This window comes from Amborella trichopoda, chromosome 11 (genome assembly GCF_054954075.1).
Source record: "Amborella trichopoda isolate Santa Cruz 75 chromosome 11, AtrichopodaSantaCruz75HAP2 v2.0, whole genome shotgun sequence".
NCBI classification, from domain to species: Eukaryota; Viridiplantae; Streptophyta; class Magnoliopsida; order Amborellales; family Amborellaceae; genus Amborella; species Amborella trichopoda.
Window position 1 is genome coordinate 32,053,502 of NC_142346.1, and position 8,622 is coordinate 32,062,123.

General features: G+C 31.6%; 1 long non-coding RNA gene across 1 annotated transcript; it reads left to right on the forward strand.

Annotated features, from left to right (window-relative positions):
• The first annotated feature begins 509 nt into the window (after positions 1-509).
• On the forward strand, positions 510-3,238 carry LOC148779852 (uncharacterized). The gene is made up of 2 exons (XR_016044233.1): positions 510-800; positions 2,756-3,238. It is a non-coding gene; the product is annotated as an uncharacterized LOC148779852 (long non-coding RNA).
• The last annotated feature ends 5,384 nt before the right edge of the window (positions 3,239-8,622 follow it).

Genomic DNA, 8,622 nt, shown 5'->3' on the forward strand with positions numbered 1-8,622 from the left:
TATGAAAAATATCAAAAAAATATTTTACATGAAAATTTTTATCCAAAATACCCCCGAAATGTTTTGGGGTATTTGTGGTAAATGTTTTTTCACAAATTATTTTTTTACATTTTTATTAGGTGCGACTTATGAAGATGTACACACGCTCCGAATTTCAGATCATTCAATTAGTTAAAAAAAATATGAAAAATACTATTTGACAATCGTGACCTTACGATGAATTTTGGATGGTGATGAAAGTAGGCGAAATCACTGCTCATTTTTTCATATAGATATTAGGAAGACTTTTCCATATATATATATATATATATATATATATATAAAGTGGATTTTCCATAATTAACAACCCTCCAATAACCATAGATTCAAGTTAGGGGGACTTGTGAAGTACCATTTTACATTTACTATCCTCACATTATTTAATGACCAAGGCTTATATACAAGGGCATTTTAGACTTTTAATAAAAATTCAAAAGACAATTTAAAAAATACGAGGGAATTTTAAATTTTGGCCTCTACTCTCTATCCCCTCTCTAACGCGCCTCTGCTCTCTCTCCCCACCTCCCTTACCTTCCCCATTCACTCTCCTTCCTTGCCCTCCCCCATGCTCTCTCTCTCCTGAAAGACACAGTAAGAAGAGGATGAAACTATCCCATTATTTCATTTAAGTTCATGATGGAAGAAGCGCATGATGGAAGACACCCTTTTTTGGTTGAAGATTGAATGGAGGAATGCCTCTTTGAGAACCCATTATTTCATTCAAGTTCAAAGCTACTCTCAAAATCTGGATTTTGAATATGGTATGGATTAATAATTAAGAGATAGATGCACTTTTGGTGAAGAATTAGCAAGCTAATAGTCCCTCTCTCTCTACCCTCTCTAGGGCTTACTGTTCATCTCAAATATTAATTTACTAGCCCACAAAAACATGGACTTGATGACCGTTCTTTTTTTTCACTTTAATCTTGGGTTTTTTCTATAATTTACATCGTTTATCTATTCATTGGTTGATTTTTTGGTGTCGGGTTCTCTCTGCATTTTGATTTTTCACTGTATCTGTGTTTGTTTAGGCAACTCCAATACTAAATACCCAAGCGCCTGATATAAAATGGAATTATCTCATTTTATGTATAATTTTAAAATCCCCCCAAAAAATATGAGTTCATATTAGAATCACTCAATTTAGTTTTTGATTCATTGTAGCTACTGCAATTATTGATTTGTTTGTGAATCCTGTTGAGATCCAACACATTTACAAAGTATTCGACAAAATTCCTAATAGAGACCTGTTACAATACCAAAATTCCTAGTGATTTTCATGCATTGCATCCCTATTGCCAAAATAGTCTTATGTATTTTGCTTTTATTTAAGATTTTTCTATGCATACGTAGGGACCTATTATAATACCAACAGCAATGCATTTTTTAATTATTTTACATTCTTTTTAATTTTGCTTTATTGATATATAGGGCCTGTTATGCTACCATAGGTAATGCATCTTGCAAGGAGTTCTTAATTATTCCTTAACTGTGCTCTTGTCCATCTCTTTGCAACTTTTGAAGGGGCCCGATATGATACCAAAAGTAATGCATTTTTTTTAATTATTTTACATTTTTTTAAATTTTGAATATGGTATGGATTAAAATCAAGAGATATATTGACTTTTAATGAAGAATTAGCAAGCTAATAATCCCTCTCTCTCTCTACCCTCTCTCTAGGGAAAATTGTTCATCTCAAATATGAATTTATATGAGCATTTTGGATCTTTTCAAAAAGCAAATTTTGTTTTTGGGCTGCAATTTCTCTTGCAATAGAATCCTATAGAACCATTAACTTATTCATTAGAAACACATTTTGATGCATTGTACGCACTCCAATTATTGACTTGTTTGTAAAACTTGGTGAGAAACAACACATCTGCAAAGTATTCAATAGAATTCCTAATAGAGCACTAATGGAGAAGTCACTTCTATTAAAAAAAATTAAAAATAAAAATTTTATGTTGATTAATGGTAATAATAGAGCAGCTCTGTTTTGGCCAATTTATGCTTTTTACAATGCTCAGCAAAGGCTTAGCATAGTAATACCTCTGTTTTTGGCCCATTTCTTTATGTGAAGGCTTAACATAGTAATTACAGAGCAGCTCTACTTTGGCCCATTTATGCTTCTTACAAGGCTCAGAAATTTTGTGGCCTTGCATTTTAGTTTTTCATGTTATCAAAATTCTTCTTATGTGGCGTTGTTACACCCTCAAACATGGATTTTTTATTTTTTTCTAAAGGAAAGAACTTGGACATGCATGTCTATGTCATTCTAATGTGGGTTTTGGATGAGGGGCTGTCTAATTATTATTTTATCTCTATTGTGGTTGTGCACATGAGTTTTCGTGACATTATGAGATCACATCTGTGTTCGTTTACTCTAACAATGTGTATTTGTTCTATGGAAATTGTGAGGAAACTAGTAAGATTGTATATATTCTACAATGTGATATACTTCCATATTACAATAATATCTTTATCTAATTCCATAGGATAGGTTTGGCATGACCAAGATGTCCTTCCTCTTATGATTCTACAATTTGGTTAGCCTATATATATATATATATATATATATATATATATATATATGATTAGTGATGTGTTATTTGCTTGTTATGGTTACTAACTCTTTTGATGTATGGTTTACTGATATATGTATTACATACGAGTTGCTGATGTGTTAGTAACTCTATTGATATTTATTTTTTTGCAGGTACTCACAATCAAACTTGAGTCCTTTTTTACTGGTACCTAAGTAGATCCCACATGGACACTCCTCGAAATGAAACCATGCTTGTAGAGGGCTTTGCTTCAACCCATTAGAAGGGCATCCATTGTGAAAGCACCGTTCTGCTGTAAAAAGCCTCCATTGTTCGGTCTATTACAAAAGGATGGCCTCTTGAAAAAAAGTCAAAGCCTCATGTTGAAGTTGCCAAGAAACCTAGATAATGTAAGGTTCCTCCATGTAGCCAAACTGGCCATGATTATAGGAATTTTCCATTAAGAAGAGGTTAATTTAGTAGGTAATCATTATATGTTAGAGAACACCGTTCTTGGTGTGATGTTGACACCATTTTTGGGCTAGAAATGCTACTTTGCATATGAGATTTTTGAGACAACCTTGTATATGTAATTTTGGAGTTGTACATAATGATTATTGTAAGTTGAAATGTGGATGCAATATTGATGTTGTGCATCAAATGTCATGAATATATTTTCACTTGATTAAATACTCCATCTTTTGCTAATTCATTAGATATGATTTCAAGCAAAGCATCATTCTTTGTTCCTTGTGAATGTGTTGGGGCAGGGACTGCATTTTCCAATTTGATATCAAGCAAAACCTGTTTCATGGTATTTCCTTCTTTTATTTGAAATTTAAGACTCACAAAATTGCTATTTTAAAACTAAAACAAATCCAAAACACATCACTGGGGTATTGTTTATGCTTTCTCACTCTCTTTGGGTGACATTGCCTCTCAAAGTAGAATAAATTCTAGAAGAAGATTTAAAAAACTTTGAAGCCATCAAAGAAATAATTGAATATTAGAAATCAAGATATACAAAAGAAAAAGATATAGAAGTAAAAATTAATCTTATTTCTAATATGCAAAGATTATTTACTGAGCATGAAAAACTCAAGTTAAAAAACAATTATCATCTAATAATCATTTTAGATGATAGTGATGCAGAATCATAAAAGATTGTTGCAAGTGAAATAAATGAATCATAATCTGAAAATGAAGAATCTAAAACCATAGACTTTGAATCAAACGGTAAAAGAAAAATTGAAGAACCAAATCACCTAGAATCAGACCCATAAATTAGGCCTTGGACACCTCAAGAATTTGAAAAATACCTTCAAAATATCAAAAAAGAAGAATTTCTTCAAAATGAAGAAAATAAAGCTTTTCCTTCTTTTTCAAACCCTATCCCTGAGATAAACTCTAGAAGAGATGATTTACGCAAACAAAATGTCAATGTAAATGGGACTTATCTTGATCTAAAAAATATACCTTTTGGAGAATATGGTCAAGCCATTGATGACAAGGCTCAATCCATGACTCTAGTCTTAATAAATTAGAAAACAGTTTGGTCTAAATAAAAATTTTTAGACCATTTGCAATGAGATACTTTGCAATTTCTTAGAAAATGGAAAGTCTCAACTAGGTGGCAAACTGAAAAAACTAATATGCTTAATACCAGGGTTTGAAAACTCACCGAGTCGAGCCGGACTCTCCCGATTCGACTCTGAAATTGTCTGCTACCGAGCCGGTTCCACGAAAAAATAGGGAATCGCCCGTGTCCAGAGAAAACTGGGCGATTCCCAATAGTGAATCGCAAGTCTCAACGAAAATTTTTGGGTTTACACGTGGCCGCCTCACGGGAGCAACACGTGGCACCTAAAAATCCTCCACACATGGTAACTCACCTCACATGTCTGCCTCCCCGCTTTTCTACACACACAGTTGAATATCTAGTACACAATACTTTATAGAGAACAAAGCGACGTTCATCCTTCGATGTGGGATAATTACCACAAAAAATCATTTAAGCAAGACAATTGAATATATATTATTATAGAAGCTAATAAATCACATAAGGCGACGTGGCAGTGTTGGTTGACAACCCGGAATTTTTGGTGAACATCTAGAGTTTGAACTTCGCGGGTCGTTGTTTTTTTTTGTTGTCAAAAAAATAAACAAAGGCAGAAAATATTGTTGTAAAAAAATAGAAAAAATAAAAGGCTTTTCAAGATAAAGATAAAAAATATAATACAACATTTTTTATTTTTCTTGTAAATAAAATACAAGGTAATATAACAAGTATTTCTTGCAAAAAAATAAAGCAAAAGGCATAACAAAAAATTTTGACAACAAAAATAAACAAAGGCAGAAAATACTGCTGTAAAAAAATAGAAAAAATAAAAAATAAAAAGCTTTTTAAGATAAAGATAAAAAATATAATACAATATTTTTTTATTTTTCTTGTAAAAAAAATACAAGGTAATATAACAAGTATTTCTTGTAAATAAATAAAACAAAAGGAATAAAAAAATAAAATGTACTTTGGCAGCATCATTTTTTTATTTTTCTTGTAAAAAAAAATTAAAAGTAATACGACAAGCAAAAAAAAATATAGTACAACATCTTCTTCTTTTGTCAAAAAAAAAAAAAAAAAAAAATCAACAAGTATCATATTTTTCTTGTTAAAAAAAATAAAAGATAACACAATAAGTATTTCTTGTCAAAACAATAAAAGGTATTTCTTAATACAACCTAGGAATAAATGGTCTAATTATTATTTTTTTTTTATAACATGATGGTCTTTAACATAAATTTAGTAATACCAATTTAAAGATAGGATTCATACAATGAGGCCATTAGAAATCTCTCTCTTTCTAATAACAATCTTTTCCACTAATTTATTCTAGAAACCTAAAAAATTATAGAAAATTGGTACGCATTCTAATAATTTCTACATTGATAACGAAATCTTTTATTTTATTTATTAATTTTTGTATTATAAATCATGTAGTGTACTATTTTTTTTTACAGTTGTCAATAATACATTTTAAATTAGATGATATTATAAACTATTTTGGATTTGTTATTATTTATATAATAAAATAATTATAAAATATTGTTGGTATATATATATTATAGTTAGTTAGGTTGTAATAATTTGGGCTTTTATAGCGGATTAGGGTTTTTCACCAATTTGAGATTTTAGTGGCCAAATTCTCATCGATTTAGTCAACTCTTTATTGTAGTCCATATATGATTATATACTTAATCCATGATAATTCTATGATTTCTTTTGTGTGATGTAAATTTAATGGTTAACATAAGTTCATACAGGGAAAGAACATCTCAATATTCATAAATTGGTCAAAACAATGAAAGTTAATAATGTAGTACCCCCATTTCTTATTGGATTCCTAAAAAACAATATTTATAATGAATTTTAATAATTATTTTGAATTTTTTTAAGGCGTAATCCGAGCGATTCAACTGATTCCCGATCCGGATTACTGATTCGTCGATCCGGATCGGTTTTTGGGATGCCCGATCCGGGTCACCGATCCGTTTTTTAAACCACTGCTTAATACAAAAAGAAAAATGGAAGACATCCTGAAAGATTTCGCAAAAATATTAAAGATATAACTTTGTAACATAGATGAATATAAATTGCAAAATGATGCAGAATACACTTTGTAACATTAAATAATTTGAAGCCTTTGCTAAAGAATTTCCAAAATGGTACCAATTGCTGAATGAAAATAAATCAAAATTATAGAAAAACCAAAATTTCCATAAATTACCATCACCATGGGATGAAATTTTTAACACTGAATATAGTAAATATGTGAGTCATACATCATCATCAAATGATACTTTGGGAAATAGAATAAGATTTCATTGCTTAGACTTAAAAACCAAAAATAAAGTCAAGAAAGGATTTGGAGAAAAAGATTGCTATTGAATTCTAAAAAACAATTTTGAATTTGATTGTGAAAATAAAAAATAAAAAAAAAATTTCAAAAAGAAAATTTTCAAATAAAATAGGTGGAATAAAAAGAAAAACTTCAATGTAAAAAATGATACGCAATCAAGAAGAATATCAACAAACCCAAAAAGAGTTGTCATTGTTATATATGCCATGAGAAAGGACATATTGCGCCAAACTGTCTTAAAAAAGGAAAAATTGTTAAGAAAATAATAAAAATCCTTAAAGAAAATGATTATGAAATTTGTTTTGGAGAAGAAATTTCCAGTAACGAACCAATTTTATTTGAAGTTGAGATTACATCAGAAAACAGTGAAAAAAAAAAAAAATTTCCTATCAATTTCAACTGGAACAGCCTCTTCGTCAATTCTATGGCGAGTTCCATACCGGTAACATATTTAATTTCTTTTTGAAGTATTTAGATATGTGTCCAAAACCGATAGTTATTTCGGCATTTTGTTAACATCGGTAAACACCTACCGCATCGTGGGGAAGCAAGACCCACGCATCCTCCTTTTTTTTTTTTTTATGAAAGTTCATAAATTGTATTAGATTAGAAGGAGACTACAAAATCAGAAATAGACAAAACAGAAAGGGATAATCCTCCTTTAGCAAGAGAATCTGCCAACCCATTAGTATCCCTATACACATGAACAAAAGAGACAGAAGAGGAGAATAACATGTCCAAAATCTGAAGCAACAAAGATTTGAGGTCCCAAGGTATCAACTGCTCCACTTTGCACCACTTTATGACATTGAGAGAAACCCCTTCAAAGATGAATGAGACACCCAAATTCCTCTCCACAATAATACATAGACCACAAAAAAGAGCAAAGAGCTCAGCAAAATTGGCAATTCGTACCCCAAGTGGCCCTGCATACGTAAAGACCACATTACCCATCAAGTCCCGAAGCACCCCACGAACACCAGCTTGTCCCGGGTTCCCAACCAAGCTACCATCGAAGTTAAGTTTGTAAACCCCAGGTGGTGGGGCAATCCATCTACCTTTAGGCCTACATTTCATAAAACCCAAATGAAAAAGATTACTTAAGTTTCTTCGAACGTCCACTTCAGATATATCTTGCCCACAAGTAGTAACAGAAAGATGTATTTAGATAGAGTGCATAATCCTCTCTAAAACTTTTCCAAAAGGCAGAGGAATCCCTTAAAAAACTCTTCTATATCTCTCTTTCCATATTTCCCAAAGAATGACACCCCTAGAGATTTGCCAAATAATTGACCCAGTCTGTGGTAAGGTAACCGACAAGCTATGTAAAATCCTAACCACAGAAGGCGGCATAACAATTGCTACTCCAAACTTCGCAAGAAACGTCCAAATGTGGCCAGCAAAAGGACAATGGAGAAAGAGATGGTCACCTGATTCCCCATCCTCCTTGCACATAAGACAAATATTATACAGAAATTTCCCTCGCTTAATGAGATTATCAATCGTGAGTACCCTATTTTGGACTGCCAGCCATAAAAAGCCTAGCACTTTGAGAGGCAGGGGCTATTTCCACAGAATAGCTATTTCAGGCATGGACCACCTCACCCTATCATGAAATAGCAATGATACATAGACTTAAATGAATAAATCTCATTTTTGTCAATTTCCCAAACCACCTCATCAACATGAGGAATATATACGTCCTTCAATAAACTGAGTAACCCTGAAAATTAAGTGAAAAGAAAGTCAGAAACTCTATTATAAAGAAAGGTAATATTCCACACAATTTGGGCACCGCTGCGAGCAAAACACTCTATTATAAGCAAGACCCACATCCTCCATTTCAAAGCCATGTTCACATCCATGTATCTACATTCAAACCCACTTGTAAACCTTTAATAAATTTAATGAACTTCACAAAACTAGTCGTAATATACTTATTCAATAAAACCCATAATGACCTCTAGAAAACTTCAACTCTCAAATAAAGAAGATCAACACATAAATTTTTGTATAAGCTTGAATATTGAAGAAAATAGAATTCACAGCAAATGGACTTGAATTAAAACAGTGTTTTAAAACCTAACGATGTTTTAATTTAGATCCTCAATCAGGATGGAAAT